Source organism: Mesoplodon densirostris, chromosome 5 (assembly GCF_025265405.1).
Source record: "Mesoplodon densirostris isolate mMesDen1 chromosome 5, mMesDen1 primary haplotype, whole genome shotgun sequence".
Lineage (NCBI taxonomy): Eukaryota > Metazoa > Chordata > Mammalia > Artiodactyla > Ziphiidae > Mesoplodon > Mesoplodon densirostris.
In genome coordinates this window covers 98,398,603-98,422,886 of record NC_082665.1, presented here as the reverse complement: position 1 = coordinate 98,422,886, position 24,284 = coordinate 98,398,603, and the positions used below count along the sequence as shown (strand labels likewise).

The 24,284-nt window shown below is 37.0% G+C and overlaps 1 protein-coding gene and 1 pseudogene across 9 annotated transcripts in view; one reads left to right on the top strand and one right to left on the bottom strand.

Moving 5' to 3' along the window:
• Nucleotides 1-24,284, bottom strand: part of NAALADL2 (N-acetylated alpha-linked acidic dipeptidase like 2) — a 1,531,400-nt gene that overhangs the window by 459,194 nt on the left and 1,047,922 nt on the right. The gene's annotated exons all lie outside the window — the stretch shown is intronic.
• On the top strand, nt 22,521-22,942 carry LOC132491190 (leptin receptor gene-related protein-like; annotated as a pseudogene).

The following is a 24,284-nucleotide window of genomic DNA, read 5'->3' as shown; positions in this document are numbered from 1 at the left end:
TCTCAGGCTTTGTCTAGGTCAAGTCAGATATAATGCTGGATTGATTAATGACATCAACCATGGGTGCAGTAGGAGAGAGTAGCATTATTAGCTGACCCAGACCATAGTTGGATTGTACAACATATTCTCTGCAACCCTTTCTTTGAAACTATTTTATGAATTGAACCATTGAATCTTTATATCCTAGATTTGTTGTATGGTTTTGTTTACAAATAATTTAGGTGACAAACCTACCATAATCTTTTGTTATAAATCTGTCTGATTCCATGCTTTTCATGCAGTTGCCTATTTTTTATTGATTTATCTCTTTCTATTGATCAGGTAACCTCTACCTGATTTTATTCCCATTTATCTTTGACATTAAAGTAGAATTTAATAAGCAACCTCACAACAGGACACAGATGAACATAGCCTTGTTCCTAGAGGAAACTGGATGTGTACACTTTTCCTGTGAGCTCTGCACAGGAGTTTCTGTAACACAAAAGAGATCCCTAGACCAGTGTTGATGAACCCTTGGTTCTACGCTCATTGAACTCAGAAAGACTGATAGTAATACCTTGAAAATTACTCATCTCTGTGACTTAGGAGAAGCAGATAAAATTATCAATGATGAAATAAAGTCTGAGAATTTGTAGGAATAATGCAGACTAATCAGGTTTTTTCCCTTTCCAAATCCACATATATAATTTTCTTTCAAGTATTTATTTAATGCTCAGCCCAGTCCCCTTTCATGTAAAGAAAGGGAATAATATTTCATTTGTTTGAAAATATGAAAACTCAGCCCTCTTATCTTTCAAATAAAAAAATTTTGCTTCTAACATGGTTGGTATCTGGAACATATCAATTGACAGCCCAGAATACCTTCTCTTCAGAGATTTATCACTTTTTATGCTGAATTAGCTGCTAGGGCATTACTATATAGAGCCAGATGAAAAGTAAAAAAGATGGATACACCAATAGGAAAATGGGCAAAGAAATGAACAGTCTATTCATAGAACAAGAAATACAAATGGCTAATAAATTTAAGCAGTACACCTTGCTAGTCATCAAAGAAATGCATATTAAAGTGAAACATCTTTGGAACTGTTTAAAATAAAATGATATTGGGATTCAGAATTCAGGTGCTGTCCCACAGGGGTATAATCTCTCCTAGAGGCTAATTTGACAATATGTATCAGTACTTTTATGGGTCATATATTTCCACCCAGCAGTTCCTTTACTGAAAATGTACCCTAAGAAAACTTTCCCCAAAGGCCTTGCTTATAATTTTCTTAGTTGTCTCTTTAAAAGTGACTTAGCCTTAAAGCAGGTTATAGAGTTTGGAAACATCACATTGTGAACTACTCAGCGCTCTCCTCATGTGAGCACTTGAGCTGAGAAGGGATACTGGAGGATGGTGGAGAGTAGGGGCAACGAGTGCTTGGAAAGGATAGAAACAATAAAAGTAGCAGAAGCATCAAGGATTAAGAAGAAAAGTGTCATGGACTTCAACCTCACAATCCTGCTGAGGATCAGATCTGGGACTATCCTTTGACTCTCTTCTTTGTCTCTAATTAGTGTCTTTCTCCTGTCCCATCACTAGGAAATCTAATTGGTATGTGCTTCCGCTGCACAGAGAAGTGGTCCTCAGTGGCAGAGCTCGGTCTACATCACTGCTAAACAAGCAACATTGGTTACATAGTTCCCCTCACTCCAACTGAATAAACTTTCTCACTTAAATATTTAACAAGACATAAAGTTATAGTTTTGCTTGTTTGAGAGGGTGATACCTTCAAGAACATCCAGTTCAACACTTTTGTGAGTCAGAAACAAGACTAAAGAGGTAAACTGGATTGACTATCATTACACATCTGGTTATAATAACACGGGAAGGGTTTCAACCTGAGTGTTTAGGGAAAGGCTTAGTCAAATCCCCCCACAGAGAACAAAAGCCCTTAACCTTCACCATAAAGTTAATGCATTGCCCCTTTCTCATGGGTTGTGAGACTGTAAACAGTAAGTGACCTCTGTCCCTTATATTTATGTAAGTCATGTGAAGGTAAGTGTGCACATTGCCCAGAAAGTTAAAGTGTACAAGTTACAGCAATGGAATATGTGATGTCACAGAATTCTCATGAGGATCACTCTATCCAGGAATTATACTTGCTGAATGGTTTCATGTTGTTGTTAGAGAATAAGGAAGGATTTGTCCCACCCACTGAATCTGCTTTCAACCACGTAATAAAGTATGACTGGATGTCACTACTGTTCAGCATTTCTGTCCTGAGGAGAAATCAACAAGATCAGAAATACACATGCATCCCATGACAGTGTGACCCCATCATGACCTTAAAGATTGGGTTGTGGGCAAACCTTTCTGGTATAACTGTGCCCCACACTCCCCTATATACACCTCTCCAAAACAGAGAGAATTTATAACTGCTTAGAAATAGAGAAAAGGATTTAGAAATGGAGGAGGGAAGGATGAAAGCATCTCACTAACAGAGGACTAAAACTAGAATGAACAGTGCATATAGCTCAGCACTGTCTTGGATAATGAATAAATAATATAGAATAATCATTTGACTAACAGCTATGTCTTTGTGTCCCAAAACTTACATCTCAGAGCTTATCAAAAGGATTTTAAACTAGACCTACTGTCCTGGATATTTACAATGTGCTTGGATCAATAGGTTTAGAAGAATAATTCAAGATAAAGTTAATTCAGATGAAACTTGGATCATACTTGGAAGCGTTTTCTGAATTTTGAGGAGTCCACTCTGGTATTTTCATGTCATGTTTAACCTCAGAACCATCACAGCTTCTCGTCAGGTCTCCAGGATTTCTTTTCCTTCTTACTTTGCACAGACATGCTCATATAAACCTTTCAATCCTCAAGGAGGTAAGGAAGGCAAGGGTTGCAAGTCAGGTGGCTTGAGCACAATAAGAATGCTGAACTGGACTAAATAGATAATGGAGGTTTCTGCTTCATGAAGCAGTGCTCACTCTTAATGCCATGATGATATGCACATGCCATTGAGTGTCAAGGCATTATAATATTTTTAAAAAACATGTAGGATGGGTCTCAAATGTAGTCAATAAATGTAATCACAAGCCTGGAATTCTGGCTCCTCTAGAGCATAACTATATTTGCTTTGGGATTTAGAGCAAGGAGAAAAAAATCTATTTGGTGATGCTTGCTTTAATCTACCTGGTCTAATGACTGTAAGTCCCAAGTTCATACTGGAGAAGTATTATTTAGCCAGAAGAGAAGAAGGTAACAAAATGTTAGTGTTGTATCTTTAGAAAACAAAAAGATGAAAGGGGGTTTACATGTAAGTGTCTTTGTGTGTGATTTTTTAATGCACTGAACATTACTTATCAAATATTGGTCATATTAAAAACTTGCCATTTTTGTAGCAAGATCACAATACCTAAGATTAAGAGAATAAGAAATCAGACACTGCAATGCCTCTTAAATCAAAGTTCTACAAATGATGTTAAGAGGTATAATCTGGTATACAGAAGGCATACTTTTTTTTTTTTTTTTTTTTTTTTTGCGGTACGCGGGCCTCTCACTGCTGTGGCCTCTCCCATTGCGGAGCACAGGCTCCAGAAGCGCAGGCTCAGTGGCCATGGCTCACGGGCCCAGCCGCTCCGCGGCATGTGGGATCTTCCCAGACCGGAGCATGAACCCGTGTCCCCTGCATCAGCAGGAGGACTCTCAACCACTGCGCCACCAGGGAAGCCCAAGAAGGCATACTTTTAAAATAAAATAATTCATTATAAAAGATGTATTTCAGGTGTTTTTTTCTTGGTTGCCTATGGCCCAATGGAGTTTACTTCCAAAATGAAAGTCTTCCCTAACTTCTGACTGAGGGGTGAAAGGTGAAACCATTCATCCAGTTTTGGGAGGCCCAGAATTAAGTGGCTTTTTTCCTTTTCAGAAGGGAATATTTCTTCAGGTGACAGAGGGAAAAGCATATATCAGAAGAAAAACCAATTGTTCAATGAATCACTTAATAGTCCTTAAGCTGAAGATTACTAACCTTCAGACTAATATCATAGCTGGCTGAATTTCATAAAATCAAGTCAAATGAATTTGGCAAACACATATTGAACTCCTACTGTGTACCAGGTGATGGAGTAGGCCCTAGTCTAAAAGAGGCTGGTTACAGGTTCAGTAGTTAAATACTACTGAACTCTGGAAAGAAACAGACCTCTTCATGTATCTGAGCTTAACAGAGTCTTCTCAAGATGTTAACATTTCATGTTTGAAGAAAGAAAAAGACTACATAGATTTGAAAAACATATTTAGAATATGTTTGCCAAAAGATAGAAAACCACTAAAATAGTTGTCATCAGAATTATGCAGTAACAATAATTATACTGCTAACATTTATTAAGAGTTGTGCTAGATCCTGGGCTAAATGTTTTATATGACTTATTTAGTCTCCACATTAACCCTCTGAGTAAGGTAATATTGAAAACATAGTATTATACATAAAACAGTATATAGCACAGAAATTTTTCGATCAGTAATGAATGGATAAATTATCCCCATTTAAAAAGGAAGAAACTGACTTAGTGGTCTATCTTGGTCAAAGTCACTCAGCTTGCAAGAGTTCAAGCTTTAGTTTAGTGTGGTAAACACCGTGTTAGAACCATACACTTATTCACATGGGAGTAGAGAGAAAGGCTCCTTAACCTAGACTGGGGAGAAGGAGGAGGTCATGAAGAAGATGAAATTTCATGTTTATTTTTTCCAAAGCAGGAAATCTGTGCATTTATTACACTGTGTTCTGATGGTCTGCTGGTATGTCATCTTCCCTAATTAAACTGTCAGTCCCCTGAAGCCTTTAATATGTCTTAATCCATCTTTATTTTTTAGTGCGTTGGGTCATATCTTATACAGTGTAGGTAATAGAGAAGATTTTGTTGACTGGATAAATGACCAAGGAGAGAGTGACTTTGATTAACCAATAGATCAAACCTGTACTGCATGGTGGCCCAGACTTGGGGGTATTTTCAAACACTTTACTGAAAATAAACTACAGTGAATGAAGATCATGACTTACAACATCACTGTGTTTTACCCTGTATGCATAAGGTCATGAGACATATTCATCTTTCTAAAAAATATTCATCTTTCGTATTATATATGATTACCTAGGAAGATGGTCATGAAAGAAAAGATATTTGTCACATATATGGGTTTTATTTTATGATTTAATAGCAAGATTCCATTGCTATTCATCAGCAAATAAAATTTACCCATCTACCCACAGTGAGTTGTTTATTGAATACAGCAGATTGATTTTAGCTTGCCTTGGCAGGTGAAAATGAACACCGTGCTTTGTTTGTTCCAATGCTTGGTAATATGCAAAGTAACAAAGGAACTAGAACAGAAAGAGTTCATATATTTCTTAAGAGTCAGAGGTCAAGGATTGGTTCATACTGCCATTTCATTGCCCACAAAATATAATACAGAGAAGTTCAGTGAGACTGACAGGTATTATTATTGTAGCAACTTATAATATTTGGAAACAATGGTCTTTTTTATAAGTGGATTTAGCTGTGATTGTTACCTTGCATAACCAAAGACTGTACAGATATCATTTTAAGTAATAACATGATATGTAATTTATACTTAACAACAGTAAATGAAAGTGACATCTGAAGTTCTTCCTTGATCTTTGCTGAAAATACATACCAGGCATGTGGTCATCTTGAATTTTTAACTCACAATAATGGAACAGTCTTCTAGAGACTCAAGGCCATTGTTTGGATCTAGGTATCCCTAAAGGACAACATCCTTAATGTATTGCCCTCTCTTTCTATTACTCTATTTTAATTTGCTAAAGGAGAGCTCTTGAGAAATCTGGCTGCACTTATCTACAGTATAAAATTTTGTGGGAATGAACATCTCTTCAGGGCTTGATAAAAAATATGAGTACAGTACAATCTAGGTCATAAGGCTATAGAAAACATTAGTTAATATATCTACCAGTTTATAGACTGGTGCACAAATCTAGTCTCTGTTTCTTAATATATTGTGTAAAACACAGTGGATCTAAGTCAGTATCACAGCTTATCTTTTTTGTTTTGTATTTTGTGTGTGTGTGTTTTGTTTCTTGTTTTTGTAAAAATCCTAACAGCTTTCAAAAAGAACCAAAGTGAAATGGATTTGTTAAAAAATCCAAAGTGATACGCATTACTTTTCCTTTACCTCAAAATAGCAAAGAGCATATTGGCTATTTACTTCTTGGGTATCTTCAAAATGAGCTTTAAAATTCTACCCTAATAAATTTCCCTGCAGATATGTAAATTAAGACTCAGTACAGACAGACAAATTGAGAGATAGTCTATAGAAGAATGAGCTTGTGCTCCAAAAAAATGTTAAGGTCATGAAAAACAAACAACGTTTTAAAAAAGCTGACACTTCTCTCCAAAAGAGTGGTTGGAATGGAGAGACAGCTATAAGGGATATTTTTAGGACAACTGTCAAAATGTCAGGATGGTCAGTGGGTTGAACAAGAGTATTATATCAATATTAAAATTTACTGATTTGATCATTAAATTGTAGCTATATAAAAGAGTGTCCTTGTCTTAGGAAAAACACAATGAAATATGTAGGATAAAAAACTGAAGTCTGCAACTTCCTGTCAGATTATAAGACAATTAACTCTCAAATAATTTAGAGAGAAACTGTGCTTGAGAGAGTGTACAGAGTGAGCATAAAATGATTAAATAAATGGGACAAAATGTTAACAACTGGTGAATCTAAGTAAATGGTATGCATTTTTGTGATATTCTTTCAAACCTCTTGTGAAATGAAAATTTTATTTAAAAAAATTGATAAAAAGAAAAATTTATAGCAGTAAAATGTAAACTAGTATTACTCCAAAAATAATCATAATAATTAAGATAATACTTTGTTTTTGCATATTCATTGACCATTAATAAAGCCTCCAAATATGCTAATTTGTTTGACATTATCATTGGAACAAATCTAAGACTACAGATGTCCTTAGTCCCATTTTAAAGATGGAGAAACTTGGAAACAGAACTACTTCAATCCTGTAGTTTGAAATATTTTGATTTGTAGTTCTTTCTGAAGTAACTACACCAGACTGTGCAAATTGCCCTCATTTAGGTCATGAAGGCAAGCTTGTGGTTTGTCCTGTGCTCACTAATCAGCTATCAAGTTGGAAGAATTTGGGTGGTTGCAGATCACTAAGCAGCCCTATAATTTAGAATCAACCTTCTAAGCTGTCTTGTCTATTTTCATTGCATGCTATCAGTTTTCATCCCAAAGCTGTGCTAGCTCTTGGCATGATTGATAGCGCAGGTGCACAGTTTTAGGAAAGAAACAATAGGAAACCCTATTGGTTTATGCTGCATTACAAACAGAAAAGGGAAGAAAAAAATCAATGGTAGACAAGTAGAATAGAGAAAATCATTAGGGAAATAAATTTCATTTTCATGCTTTCAAGAATTACATCAAAGAGTACATATTTTACTTGAAAAGGTATAGGTGTTCTTTGGAGAGAGAAAGCAAGAAAGGGGGGAGGGCCTAGAAATGCATATTTCCAGAATTCTTATCTCATGAGAATATAAGGTTTATCTTCTGAATTGAGAATACTTTTCCTTATTTAAAATTACTTGATGTATCTTGGTTTCTTTTTGTATGAGGGCAAATGTGAGAGAACAAAGTTCTCTATGTTAGCTCTTTTAAAAAATGTTACTACATCCTATAAAGTAGTAGTCTCCAAAGGTAAATGCAATTCAGTGGCTGTACAAGATAATCCACTGAGCTCTGGGCAGAAAAAAATATGTATCTAGGTAGGTAGGTAGATAGATAGATAGAAAGACTTTCTTTTTGCAAAATATATTAATATAGTAGTACTGGCATATTATTAATGTAATAGCATGTACTATTTTATTTATTTACATAAATAAATATACATATGTTGAGGATACTTGGTCAAATATTTTTGAACAAATGGTGTGTTCATAAAAGTAGTTGGGAGACCACAACTTTAGAATTCCTAAATAGTATTGGCTATCAAGGGGAAATAAAGAACACTAAAATTTAGCATTATATACGTAAGTCTAAGTGTTATACATATAAAAAATTATTAAACAGAAACTTCAATTAAATAGATTCAGGAGACCAGAAAGAGAAGTGTTCATGCCCAGCAACAGTAGCAGTGCCCAACAGGAAGAAGAAAGAACTTTCTTCATTCCTGGTAAGGACTCAGTCAATGAAAAGCCCTGGACTCTTTGTTTACTACAGCCCTGCCAACTTCCTTTTCATCTCTATAAAAGACTTCTTCTCTTGCTGTGGGGGGATTTTCATGTGGCTCACCATGGTTGCAGACCCCAAACTACAGCTCTCTGTTGATTCCAGATTAAAGCCACCTTTGCTGGAGAAATATCTAGCAGTCTATTTATTTCAGTTCAACATTGTGGTGGCAGATACAGGGGCCAGAAGGGACTCCCAAAGGCTCCAGCATTGGTGAGTAAACAGGTGTGGTACCCACAATTGAGCCCACTGTCCTTGCTGCTTTTCTTGCTGGTCCTGGAGTTTGAAGGTATGTCTTTTTCCTGGATCCAAGCTCCTGCCCTCTTTACAAGTGAAGTTGTCCAGGTTTTACCTGCGGTCTATTTTAAGTTTTTGTATTTCTGCTTAAGTCCTTGTTCTCTATGCAAGTACCAATTTGGCACTTTTGTCTGATTTTGAGACAAGACTGATTCAGTGAAAGCTGGCTGAAAACACATTCAGCCCATTTCTTCAGAAACAGGGGCTGCTTCACTGAAACTGTGCTCGTTTTCCAGACTTCCATGTATTCCTCTGGAACAGGGTATTCCCTGGAAGCTCCCTGAAAAGCCATCAGCCTGGATCCTCCAAGACCAAGCTGTTTCCTTAGAATAGGCTGGTATAACTTACAAGCTGTCTGAACTGAGTTATTTGAGCTGTCAGCTGTTTGAAAATTGTTCTTTTACTCTAGAGAAAAAATTCCAGGAAGTGAGATCCCAGTTATTTAAATACTTTGAGGGAGCTCCCATTACAGGGCCCCTGGATGATTTTATGTTTAAAGACTATGATCCTTCCTCATGTGCATTTCCAGTTAAATGGGCCAACCTGACCAAAGGCAATTTAGAATACCAATGACCATTGTGAGGAAATTTTGAAGTCCCCAAATTCAGTTTTCTTAAAATCAAACTGGACAATAACAGCTCAAAGTTTTTCCAAATTATGTGGAGTACTTATCTCAATTTGTATTGGGTTGGTCAAAATATTCGTTCGGTTAATGAATACGTTGTTCAATAAAGTTCTTGGTGAAAATGAAAACTCTCTTTTATTTTTACTTCAAACTGAATGAATTTTTTGGCCAACCCAATATTTTGAGGATCTCCAACATTATCAGGAATCTAAAATGACCTCTCATCCAAAAAACATTTTAAGATTAACTGAGCCAAAGCAAGATAAAATGGCTCCCAAAGCCTCAGGATTCTCTTCCTCAGCTTCTTTGTCTCAGGCTCCTCCTTTGGCACCATCCTCTCTCTCTCCCTTGGCTCCTCATGGCCAGACTCTACCTCTGGTTCCACCTTCCTCCTTCCCTTCTACACCTCCTCTACATCCTCAATTCCCTAATACAAATTCTGTCACCAAACCTCTGCTGTTCTCTACCCACTCCCTTTTCCTTTGAAATTGCCAAAACCTGTCTCTTTAAAATTAAGCCTTTTGAGGATCCAGAGGCTAAAACCCTAATTTCTTATTTTCCCTGGACTAAAGCTGAACTGACAGCTATTATCAAAGATTTTCCTAAAGTAACTGAAGATCCTCATAAATTTGTTGAGGAATTTAATATATTCATTCAAACTTATCAAACTGGTTTCTCTGACTTATATCAGCTAGTTCATATGCCTGTTGGTAAAGGCCAGGCCTAGCATTGAATGAATATGACTAATTGGGAAAATCCTGAAAGGTCTCTAGAATTACAACTGTTGGGATAAACTGCTAACTCTTGTATAAGCAGGCTCAAGTAAGCACTAGGTGACTTCATTGAGCAAATCCTAGGGCTTTTCCAAAGCCTGTTGACTGGAACAAAATTCAGGCTTGCACACCAAAATCTTATTAATCTGTTCATAACTATTACAATCGATTTAAGATTTTAAAATAAAATTCTGGAAGACACTAGGGGTGGGGAGTGCAGCACCTGGGGCCTGGCAACAGAGGGGAGCTGTGACCACCCCCAGACCAGAAGGGCCAGGGGAGGGAAGTTCCTGAGTGCAGAAGACCCCAACAGGGGCTGTCAGAAGACACCACCACCATCACTTGTTGTGTTTTCCTCACTGCACTTAGCACTATTTAAACTGAAACTGTTCAGTTATTTATTTATGCATTTTTATTCTAACTCCCATTCCTGGAATCACCCCCAGGACAGCAGGGCCTCTGTCTGTTTGCTCAACACTTCATCCCCAGGGCCTAGACAGACCTTGGTACATGGTAGGTGCCCAGAAAATATTCATGCCTGGTACATTTAAGCACTCAATAAATATGTGTTGAATCAAAATATAAATAAATAAATAAATAAAATTCTGATCCTCCTTCAGGTGTAGATCACAACAGTGTAGCTTTTAACTCTGTGCTTATTAGTAGGCTGAACTGAATCTTTCCCTTCAAGAAAAAAGGGCTAGAATGGAATGGGAAACTTTGTCCACTCCAGATTTAGTTAATCTGGCAAACCAGCTTTCTTAAACTCTAGACAAGTCACCCTCAAGGAAGACCACCAAAATTCTTAAAAGTCAACTGTAAAAAACAAAGGCACCTAAACAAAACCAAAATCTTCCTAGTTTCTGTTATTATTACAAATAAACAGGACTTTGCAGATATGATTATTACAAATTCAAGCACTACATACCTTCGGCCTTCTAACAAGCCTTTCCAATGTTTTCCCAATTCTTTTTTTTTTCTGGTACACGGGCCTCTCACTGTTGTGGCCTCTCCCATTGGGGAGCACAGGCTCCGGACGCACAGGCTCAGCGGCCATGGCTCACGGGCCCAGCCGCTCCACGGCATGTGGGATCTTCCCGGACCGGGGCACGAACCCGTGTCCCCTGCATCGGCAGGTGGACTCTCAACCACTGCGCCACCAGGGAAGCCCCCCAATTCTTAATGACAGAGCTCTGAGGAACTACAGGGACTCTTCTTAATCCTTCCTCTTAGTCAGTTTAGAGAAACATTTCTCCAAATTGGAGATGAAGCTCTGCCAGCCCTAATTGATGCTGGAGACATATTCTCAATACTCAACTCCACTACTATAAAACAGCCCCTGCCTCAGAGTACTAAACAAGTCAAATAGTGGGGATCTCAAATGAACCTCAAGAGGTGTCTCTCTCTGAACCTACTGCATTTTGTTTAGGCCCTTTGAGAGATAAACACCTTTTTCTCCTTTGTTCCTCCTCCCCATACACGTATTAGGTCAGACTTCTTAAAAAAGTATCATGCCAGAATTTCTGTCTCCCAGCAGGGGGAAATAATTCTAGAATTTGACAGTAGTCATCAATGTAACCAACCAGATTAATTAAATAATCCTCTGACAATTTTCAGTTGTTCCATCTCTCACAGTACTAGAAATGATTCTCAAAACACTGATTATTTGTCCCTATTGAATCAGTTACCACCTTCCTTATGGGTAAAATCTCCAAATGATGTTGGCAAAATTCACAGTGTACCTCCCATCAAGATTTATATAGACCCCTTAAAATCTCTTCTGATAATTAATTAATATCCTCTAAGTAAAGAAGCCCTTCAAGGCATTAAGCCCACAGTAGAAGATTACAAGGCTTAAGGCCTCATAATCCTTTGTACTATCACCTGTAACACTCACATTTTACCAGTGAGAAAACCTAAGGGCTGAGAGTGAAGGTTTGTCTACCACCTCTGAGCAATAAAAAACATTGTTATCCCTGACACCTTGTTGTCCCTAACCCTCATTCATTACTAGTTACTAACATCTATTCCCACCAGAAGTAAATTCTTTACTGTAATTGTATTATGCAGCACATTCTTTTGTATTCCAGTTGATGAAGGTAGCCAATACCTTTTTGCCTTCACTTGGGAAGAAAAACAATTTACCTGGACAGTAATGCTGTAGAGTTTTACTGAGAATCCTTCTAATTTCTTATAAATCCTGAAGGCTGATCTGGATGATATGACGTTCCTTAGAGGGTCTACTTTGGTGCAATATGTGGATGATTTGCTTCTTTGATCTCCTTCTCAAGCCTCCTCACAGGAAGACAGAATCCACTTGCTAAAGCTTTTAGCCTTAAAGGGACATAAGGTCCCAAAAGAAAAATTGCAGTTTTCCCAATCCCAGATTTAATATTTAGGGCACCTGATATCAAAACAAGGGCTACATCTAGACCCAGATAGACTTCGTGTCCTATGTTTCCCAAAACTAAGCACCCATTGTGAGGTTTTCTCAGGTTAGTTGGTTACTGCCAAAACTGAATTCCAATTTCTCTTTTATGGCCAAACCTCTGTATGTTTTACTAAATAACCAACAACCAACCCAATTCAATGGGAAGTACCAAATGACATAGCCAAGGAGGCGTTAAAGGAAAGTGTGAAGAACCCACCTGCCCCTGGGCATCCTAATTATTAGATTTACTTTTTTCTTGTTTGTATATGAAAAGGAAGGGAATGCCCTTGGGCTGCTACCCCAAAACATGGGAACCAACATCAACCCATAGGGTATTATAACCAACAAATGGACTCTGTGGAATGAGGATACCCTCCTTGCCTTAAAGCCATTACAGCCACTGTTTTTTTTTTTTTTTTTTTTTTTTGGTTAAGGCCACTGAGAAAATCATTGTGTGATCCCCTTCAATCATTTTTATACCTCACACGGTAGAAGCCCTCCTGAATTCTCATCACATTCAATATTTATCAGCCAGCCATGTCACCTCCTAGTAAGCCCATCTGTTAATTGCTTCTCATATAACTCTTTTACATTGTAGTAACCTTAATCCTGTTACTCTCCTCCACTGTATTATCACCAAAGTCCCTCAGGACTGTTTAACACTGACAGATCACCTCCTGACTCCTCATGATGATCTACAGGAAATTTCTTTGGGTAATGCTGACTTCTCATGGTTCACTGATCATTCTTATTTAAAAGTTGACAGTGGCAAATATGGTACTGGGTATGCTATTACAACTCCTTTTTATGTTATTGAGACAGCACCTTTACCTAAGGCTACTGCAGCCCAACAGGCTGAGATATATGCTCTTACATGGCCTTGTACTTTAGCCAAGGGCAAAACTGCTAATATTTATACTGATAGTAGGTATGCTTTTGAAGTAGTTCATGATTTGTGGCTGTCATGGAAGCAATATGGCTTCCTTATTTCCAGTAGAAATAACATTTAAAATGGCTTCTATGTTCAGGAATTATTGGATGCAACACTTTACCTGATGCTTTAGCTATTATTAAGATTCCCAGGCATTCTAAACTTGACTCACCAGAAGCTAAGGGAAATCACCTTACTGACATTTCCACAGGAATGTTGTTTTTAAAGGGACCAACAGCAGCCAAACCTCTGTCATGGTCCAAAGGGATATTTCCCCAAATGATAACATAGAAAAATTGGCTAGAGAAAACTCAGACTTGGACTTAGGAAAGGAAAAATCAAGATTGGAAATTTGACAGTTGTTGGTTTGATAAAAAGAGAAAGCTCTGGTTTGAACCAAATAATAACCTAGTCCTACCAGAGAATATAAAATTCCCACTCTTCACCACTCTACATTCATTAAACCATTGTTCTCCTGACAAGACAATAGAATTCATGAATCAATATTAGTAGGAAAACATTATCAAGGCCACAAAAAAATGCCTACTTCATTTGTCCCACTTGTCTGAAGTACAACCTCAGGAAGCCTGTTGATACTGCTATCAAATATTTTAAACTGCCTAATGGACCATTAGAGACCTGGGAAATGAATTTCACAGAACTTCCTCTGTCTTATGGGTATAAATATGTTTTAGCAATGGTCTGGTATGTTTTCACACTAGAATGAAATAGTGTACTGCCTCTTCTTTGGCAAAAATCTTTTTGGAAAGACCTCCTCTCAAACTTCATAGTGATTAAGGAACCCATTTTACTGACCAGGTGTTTTGACAAGTCTGTGCTGTTTGGTCAGTTTACAACACTTTTACTGATTTAGTAGAATGTACTAACAGCATTAGTAAGACTCAGCTCAATCTGTAGAAACCCTCGAAATACCTTGCACAAAAGCACAGTTATTGGTCTTTCTTTTTTTTTTTTCTTTTTGCGGTATGTGGGCCTCTCACTGTTGTGGCCTCTCCCGTTGCGGAGCACAGGCTCCGGATGCGCAGGCCCAGCGGCCATGGCTCACGGGCCCAGCCGCTCCGCGGCATATGGGATCCTCCCAGACCGGGGCACGAACCCGCATCCCCTGCATCGGCAGGCGGACTCTCAACCACTTGCGCCACCAGGGAGGCCCTATTGGTCTTTCTAAATCTAAGATTCACCCCTTTTGGAACTAGTAAACTCTTACCCTTTGAGACAGTCACAGGATGTCCAATGCATTTGGATTTTGCTTCTTTTGGCCCACAACTGATAAAAGGAAATATACTCCAATACTGCAAAGGCCTAATTGCTCTATTAAAAATAACTATGTTTTGGTAAAGTGATCTTTTCACAGCAATCTCTTGGAAGATGAAAACCTTAAGCATCGCACCTTACAACCTGAAAACTTCATCTACTGGAAAAGCTATCTCCAGAAGAACCCTCTACAACCTTGTTGGACAGTCCCATATTGGGTACTGCTAACCAACCCTTGTACTGCCAAATTCCAAAGAACAGACTGTTGGATTCACATGATAAACCTAAAGAAACAAAATCCTGATTGGAACTTCACTTCATCTGGTGACCTGAAAATAAAGATTTCCTGCAATTGAAGCAGATGACATCTGATAAGACAGCTTTCCTAAGATATTGAGACAAGGCCTGTTAGAAGTTTGTCACCAAAACTTTGATAATGATATAATGCTTCAGATGAACTCCAATGTCTATGATGTTGATAACATATAGGACTTCAGATAAAAAGTGCATAAAATTTCTCCCTCCTACCCCTCCTCATTACTTGAATGTCATCTTAGTAGGTTTTTAATCTGTTTACTTTCCCTCCAACATGAGACACTACACCCAGGAAAAGTCCTTCCCTGACATCAAGGGACAAAAATCCACTGAAACCAAAAAACCTGACTTTTGATGAGTGATGCTATCAGAGAAAATTCTCAATCAAAAGGGGAAAATGTAAAAAAATCATCATCAGCAGCAGCAGCAGCAGCAGCAACCTCAATTAAAGAGTCAGGAGTCAGGAAAAGCAGAGCTCTCATGCCATATGATGACAGGAGAGCCCAACAGAAAGAAGAAAGACTCCTCTTCTTTTCTAGCAAGGACTCAGCCAATGGAAAGCCAGGACTCTTTTTTTTTTTTTTTTTTTTTACTATACCTCACAACTTCATTTTCCTCCCTATAAAAGTGTTCTCCTTCCCTTGCCATGAAGGGACTTGCATATGGCTCACCATGGTCGCAGACTCTGAAGTGCAATTCTCTGTTGATCTTGAACAAACCCATTTTTGCTGGAGAAGTATCTGGCAGTCAATTTATTTCAGGTCAATATATATGATCAGGTGATACATTCTTTCCCTGAGCAAATATTCATTGATTCATTAGAAGCAGCAATATGTAGTAGCCAAAAGCAGTGTATTCTGGAGTCAGACTACCTGGGTTCAATTACAGACTCTACCACTTAGAAGCTATGCTATCTTGGGCAAGTTTCTTAATCTCTCTAGACTGCAATTTCCTCATTTATAAAATGAGGATGATGACTGAACTTACTTCACAGTGCTGTTGTGATGATTAAAAGGGTAAATATATGTGAAATATTTAAAGATGCTTGGCACATTGTTAGCATTCAGTAGATTTTTTATTGTTATTATTCATACAATTAATCTGACAAATATTTATTGAGTATGTAGTATGATCCAGGTACTGTGGTAAGCATGGGATTATGTGGTTGCCACATACAAGGCCCTGTATTAAGTTCTATGAGGAATAAACAGACAGTTCAGAAAATGACTCTGCCTTAGTATGTATATTAGTTACCTATTGCTGTATAGCTTAAACAACAAATCTCTCATTTCTGCTTATTTACATGTAGTGAACTATAAAAACAGTGAATTCTACTAATTAATACTCTCCAGTTCTTTCTCAATAATCAACTGACAATAATCTTTACCACTATGACTATGGTAATAATTCTGGTTCTGTCAGAATTTTACTGTGTGGTTCATATTGTCTTGGCTGCTTCTTGCCTCAAGGCCCTTTTAATTAATCAGATATTCTTACTCTTTGCTTATGTAGGGAAGCAAAATTTGCCATCTGAAAATATACCTCTTTGGCATAAGGATTAATTTAGGGTGATTATTTTTAAGAAACAGAAGACTCTGGAAGTTTTTCTTGTTACCTCCCATTAATTGCCCGAGAAAATTTAGATAAAGGGCTTGTTCCTGGAATAGAGCTCTCACCAGAGGTATTTGCAAATCATCAGGGCTAGGAGTGGTGGGGGAAACTTGGCAGGGCCTACAGATCAGGGTGCACTCTGTGTCCCTGTGTCTACACAGGGCCCAGCGAGCATTTGTTTACAACATATTTGTGTTTCTGTCTCCTTGTGAATTGCCTTCCTCCCCTCTCTGAAGTTCTAAAACACTACCTCCAGCATCTTCTTTTGTCTTTAGCTGAAAATGGTATTTAAGGTGAGGATTTGGGCCATTTTACCAATTTACTCAGTTTTCCTGGGTCTCCCATGTATACATGCTATTATCAACTGTTTGATTTTCTCCTGTAATCTGTCTCATATCAATTTAATTCTTAGACAAGCTAGAAGGGCTTATAAAAGAAGAGAAAAAATTTCTTCCTCTTCAGCACCTATTTATTTCGGTAGTAGCTGAGCAATGCAGTCATTTTTTCCTCTCCTGCCTGAGTGCACTGTGGCTGTATTTATGCTCTCTGAGAGCTTGTCTCTGGCGAAGGAATTCTCTCCATGATATCACAAACTTCATTCTTCTTTTTACTATAAATGGCAAATATTCCTATTCTTTGTATTCTCTTAGTTACTATGATAATTTTATGTTTTGAATGTGAGTTGGAAAAAGGCCTTTGTTGGTGTCCTCAACTCTCCTAATTTTACTGAAGACATTGATTTTGTATTCCTTTGAGCAGTCATCCTGGAATGTTATATTAGAAAATTTGAAGAGTACCCTCAATCTGGGAAGATGCTTTGTTTCCTTGATTAATTTAACTGCATCATTATAAATTAGGTTTTGTTTCTTTGGTTCCTCCATTAACAAAAGTGTGAGTGGAGATGTATCCTTCAGCCTTACACTTTGTACAAAAATAAAGTTTTAAATCATGCATTGCCGATTAATAGGAATTATTCATACTCCCACTGCTAAATCATAGTTCCTACCAATTTGTTGTACAATGAAACATCATTGTTATCATCAGATTTATTTTCCATAGGAAATTAAACATAAGCAGGAAATACAGTGTTCCTTTTTCTCATTATGTAAAAGGAAAAAAATGAGCCTCTCAGGCTTCATCTGGGTCATGTTGAACAGACCATGGCCAAGAACAGAATCTAGTGTCACACCAAGTCACATGTTTTCATAACCAGGAGGACATTTTGACTGTGGTCACTGAATGACCATTCACTAATCTGATTAATCTGTCAAGCTCTAAGCTCCTATTTCATAATCTTACTTTTGAGTATATTAAGAGAAAACGTTGATGTGTACAAATAGATCACATTAGTATAAATGAAGGCCCCCCAAATCAACTTTTATTCAAAAGCATAAGAAAAAGAAAACACAAAAAGGAAAAATGATGTTACTGATAAATGTCACTCAAATTACCTCAATTTGCTAGTAAATTTGATTCTTGCTTTATCTACCTTAAAACGTAAATAAATCCTCAATACTAGATTCCTTTTTGAAATATACACATATTTATATTCTGTATTCATCTCTGGCTTCAGCCATAAAAGATATAAGATAGTTTATATCTATAATGCAAATATATAGGTTATTATCTATTATGTAGATTTATTTACTATACTTTCTTTAGAGTTCCTTATGATTATTTATATAATATTAAATGGCAAAAAAGATACATAAGCAACTCCTCCATAAAACAGGTTAACATAATCTTCTGAATTAAAAAAATACAGTCATTAAACCAGCTTTGGTAATCATTCACAAAGTAAAACAATTCCATATCTATATCATACCTTGTAAATGGATCTTAATAGATGTGAACATGTAGCTTCAATATGCCATAGAAAACTTTACTGACCCTGTGACAGGTGTGAAACTTTGTGATATTGCATTCTTATAAAAATTTTACTGTGGAAAATGTCAATGTATAAACAGGCAAAAAGAACAGGACAATAAAACTCCAGGCAGCCATCACCCAGCTTTACAAACTCACCAGTTTGGGGGCATCCTGTTTTTCATCTACACCCCACCTAACAGGATTATTTTGAAGTAAATCCCACATATTCTTTTACTTCAGTTTAAATATTTCATGGTATATATCATTAAATAGAAAGACTTTTTCTATATTATATCTGCAATACTATTATGCCACTATGAAAAATTTAAGATTATCCCTAATATCAATTTGTTTTTTTCTTAACTGTTATTTTGATTCAGTCAGAATCATGGAGTCCAGTTAGGCCCACACATTGCATTGGGCTGATAGATCATTTGTCTCTTTCATCTTACAGTTAGACCCCCCTCTCTTAATTCCCTATGACTTATTTTTGAAGAATCTGGTCATTTGTTTTGTAGAGCTTTCCACAGTATGGATCTTGCTGCTACTATCCTCATGGTATCATTTAAAAGACTTGCTTCTGTGCTCCCTGTAACCTGGTAGTTAAATCCAGAGTCCTGATCAGGTTAGATTCAGAGATTTTACAAGTACACTTCACAGATGTAGAATTCCATCATGAGGCACATAATGTCTGTTTGTCTCTATTCCTCTTCTCTTCACACCCTTTCTTATTAATGTCCACTGTTGCTTAGTGCCTAGATTCATTATCTCATTGGGGGATTACAAAATCGTAATATTTTAATTCTATCGCTCTTTCTTCATGTACTAGCTAGAATACTTCTACAAAGAAAAAGTGTTCCAGTGGCACAATGTTTTACAGGAAAGTTAGGTTTAATGCTTAAGTGTTTCTTCTATTTACCCATATTCAGGCTGATGAGTTGGTTATCTAGCAACTTCTGATGGTCTCCAACAGATTTATATTTTAATATCACTATTCATTCAAGGATTGTTTCACTTTTGAATATGTGAAACTCATTCAAATTTAGCTATCTTAGAGTAAAAAAAAAATAAAATTAAACCAAGACCATACCTTTGGTTGAAAAAGAAAATAAAAGAATAAAATTAAAATTCTCGAAGATTTGCCCAATATACTGAACATATAATTTGTGTTAAAAAGCAGACATTCCCCAGTTTTTAGAAAGCTAACAGTACTAATAAATGGGCAATAAAGTAGAATAATATAATCTCACTAAATTTTACTTCAAAAGATCTACAATGTTTTGTCTTCTTACTATGTGCCAACATCTATGCCAAACCTTTTGTGTGATTTACCCTGCAGAATACTCACAACTTTATAAAAAATAGATTATTACTAACACTTACACTTGAGAATATCTAGCCTTGTTAGAAAGGCTGAATGATGCTTAATATTCTACTTATGCCCTGTTTAACCTTGGGTCCCTGAAATCCCTAGGGGATCTTTGAATGGCTCCAGGAGATCCATCATCCTTCTGAATTTACCTGTGTGCATGGATATTTTTCTAGAGGGACTCCATATAATTTTAAGCAAATTTTGAAAGGAAACCATAATCTCCCCAAAGTCAAGAATCAATGCAATACCTGGGTTGATCAACAAGAGTTTGATGAAGACATTGAGAACTGAGAATCTAGTTGATTTTATTTGTGAAAACATTCCACATATCTACCTGATATTAGAGGCAGTAGCTAGCCACCTTCCTTTGGATATATTTTTCTAATATGCATGACTTTATATCTAAAAACTTACAGAACCTCAATGTATCTTCTACCCAAGTTGGAAGATGTTTTTCTGATGCCAAATAAGACTTAGTCATAGACATTGCTAGATGTTATGTAATCTAGACTTGAAGTCCCAGTAGGTATGCATCTGTTAATGCCATGAAATACAAAAATCTGTTGCATTTAATTATAAAAGAAATTCTTAAAACTGTTTCAGAAAATAAAGATCTCTAAGGAAAACGCCATCATCATTAAATAAAATATAAAGATGTCAAATAAACACCATTCACTTTAATATATGCATTTGACAAGAATACCAGGCATAAACATAAGACTGATTTCTCCCACCATCCCTAACTATGAATTTCATGATAGACACACACAAGTCTGCTGGTGATTTTCTCACATAACTTTTTTACATTACTCATATCAACTTTAGTCAGTTTCAACAATACTATTGGTGCTATCTGAACTGTTTTTCAATGAATTGGCCATTTTTTAGTTTAACTCTGTGTCCTTCATCCTACACTCTACCTCTAATTGTTAGAAATAAATCACAATATCAGATATTTGCTACTGATAGAATTTCATAGGTACACTCAATGCCAACTTATTGACAGTTTTAATACTGTATTCGAAGTACAGATCATTCTTTTACTAACAAACAAACCCACAACCTTTTTGCCCTGATGGGTATTCTATTTCATTTCTGTTTAATGGTACTTTTTATCACTCTGTTCATTAGGATAATCAACCTGGAACCACTAAAATGAAACACACTAAATGAAATGCTGCGGGGGACAGATTACCAATATTTCTAATTAAAGATACTGTTGACCATAAGCTTATTAGAGTAAGCAACATTTTAAGCATGATACAGAAACTATAAAAATTTAAATTACTAGGATTAAAGATAGTGTGTTAGTAGAAACTATCAGGCTATATAAGGTATGTTTACATTGAATTAAAGATAACATTGGGTTGGATTCGTTTCAGTGGAATTTTATTTTATTTTTTTAGGTATCTAATTCCTGGAAAAGACCACACTTGGCAGAATCAATATTTAGATCCAAGAAGGAATAGACACTGCATCCACAATCCTCATCCCTCTTTTTTTCCCCTTTGCCTCTGTAAGTTAAATGAAGAATTGAAATATTATCTCATTGATACAAGAAATGTTTAAACCTTCACTTAAATGACTCAGGTGAAGATTTTTTTTTCCTGCTTAAATGAATCTATTTTGTTTTTGATGGAGATGTCATTGCTAATGTCCAAGGTGAGGGGTAATATAAGCAAATGAATGCTCACCTTTTTACATTTTTCTAGACAATAACTGAATAAATTTTTCCTATTTTAACTTAGTGTAATTCTAGAATATATTGTCTTAGTCTGGAAGCCAAAAGTTAACCCTTTGGAAAACAGAAGGATGGAAGAAGAGTAACTCTGACCATAGAGGTCAGGTCAAAGAACAGGCCTTGTTTGTCAGGGGCATACTCTGTGACATCAAACACTAGCTCCAGGGAAGAGAAAAAATATTTCCTACAAGACACTAGGAAGAATATGTTTGTCTAAAGCTAAAAACAGAAGTCTTTAACTGAATTCTAAAGCAGAATGAAACATTTGAGATATAACAGTAAACTCAGAACTATATAGAAATATTTTCATTTTCAAAATAAGAAAATGAATAAATGCAGAAAACTTTGTTCTAATGAAACCACTATTATGCATCATAAAAATTCTAGACATGTATTTAAATATGTGATATGTAAGCATTTAGAGAAGCATATATGGATCAAAAAAGCTCAAACTGGTTCAATAAATACAAGGCATGATAAGTCCCCCTCTCTTTTTTCTTCATTTATCTCTGTTCTTCTTCAATAATAATAAAAATTCAAAAAGAAATAATAAAAAGAAGGAGAAGTAGGGAGAAAGAGGAGGAAGAGGAGGAGAAGGAGAAGAGAAAGAAAAAGATTTGTCTGATAGATACATAGATACTTTAAAAAATATATACTGATTTTATGTACAGTGAATAAGATGGGTAAATATCAGTTAGAACTCATAGAACAAAAGTATATTTAAAGTTGGTGGAATAAAGATTTACAAAGATTACTATGAATGAAAGAATTATTGAAAGAAAGGTAATATGTTGAATTCTGGAGACAGGTAGCACAGTATTACTAAAGGCAATGTATTAAACCACATGAAACAAATAAGAAGATATATTAGTGACTGTCTGCATTTAGGTAACCAAAAAATTAATTACCTAAGTGTGGGAGATGGGAATCAAGGTTGGACAATAGTTCAGTTAAAGGGGAAAGAAGAGCAGGGCCATAGCAAGAAGCCGGAAGCAGCCGCGGCCCCAGCTCAGGAGACATGGCGGGCGTTAAAGCTCTTGTGGTATTATCCTTCACTGGGACTATTGGGCTGACTTTTCTTATGCTGGGATGTGCCTTAGAGGATTACGGTGTTTACTGACCCTTGTTTGTCCTGATATTCCATGTCATCTCTCCCATCCCCTATTTTATTGCCAAACGAGCAACATATGATGCCGATTCAACAAGTAGTGCCTATCAGGAACTGGCTTATTTTTTCACTACTGGAATTGTTGTTTCTGCCTTTGGATTTCCTGTTATTCTTGCTCACGTGGCTGTGATCAAATGGGGAGCCTGTGGCCTGGTGCTGGCAGGCAATGCAGTGATTGTCCTTACAATTCAAGGTTTTTTTCCTTGTATTTGGAAGAGGAGATGCTTTTAGCTGGGAGCAGTGGTAGCACGTGTTTTATTCTGAAAAAATGAATTTAATTTCTTAGAATTCATACTGTATGTATATGTGTGCACATGTGGCCTTTTACTACGAAATTTAATATGCTGTTTTTTTATACCTTTGTAATCATGTTCACTTTAAGGAGGACTACATGTGGAAAAGGTTAGTTTTATTCCCAGCCAGTAGACCTCTCCATTTACTCAAGTTGAATTATGTTATTTGTTTAGCTGTTCATAGAGTCCTGGTGCTCTCAGAAAATATGTTAACACAGTCTTGTAGACAGTTGCTCACTCAGTGTGCTGCATCTCCACCTTTTCCCTGGGGATGTGCTTGAGTGGGTACATAGCACTGGGGCTGTCTCAGCTCTGCCTAGGACTTCCAAGATATACCTGTGGCCCAGAGAGACAGAGGCGGCTCCCTCTTTATGTTACAGACTCTTGCTTCTCCAAGTGTGGTCCATAGACCAAGAGCATCAGCATCTCGAAGCATGGTCCATAGGAGCTTATTACAAATGCAGAGTCTGAGGCCCCACCCTCAACCTAATACACTTTGATGAGATCCCAATTGGATCGCATGCACATTAAAGCCTGAGAAGTGCTGTCATGAAGGAAGAAGCATTGCCTTCCCCTTGGCTGAACCCCTTAGCCTCTCTGGGCATTAGCTGCTTGTAAAAACTGTTTCCCCTGACCCTCATGTTGAGGCCTACTTCAGACTATCCTTGGTATTTGTGAAATGTCCAAACCTTTAATTTATAGCCTGTTCCTCAAATTTGTGAAGTGTTCTCAGTAGGGAACAGTTATGGCTTCACATTGTCTGAAAGGCAGTGGCTGCCTTCACAGTGCTGGGGGGACGAATCCTCCACTGGGAGGCAGGGGAGGAAGGCTGGGCTGGAACTGGCCCCTGCTTTAGCGGGATGGGGAAGAATGGGTAAGTAACGCTGTTTAATTCCCCTTCATAATCTGACATTTCTCCCCAACTCCTTCCCTACAGTGCTCCCCACACACCCTAACCAGCTCCTCCAGTGCCCCAAACACACACACTCCCAGCAGTTCCAATTTGCCCTAACTTCTTCATGGCTCGGTTTCTCCTTCCTATAGAGATGTGGAGCCAAGTAAGCAAGTAGAGTGTGAGCTGCTTTATCTTATTTACATGCGATATACTTATTGTCTTTCATGCCCTGTAGGACTTAAAATTATATATATATATATATATAACACTTTATGCCACTTTAAAATGAGTCATTGAGAATTCATGTCACGCTGGGTCCTGTAATCATAGGTTTTCTAGATCAACTTTTTGTCCAAGACCTATCGAGGAAGGGAAATATGGGAACTAGAACCATGTGTAGA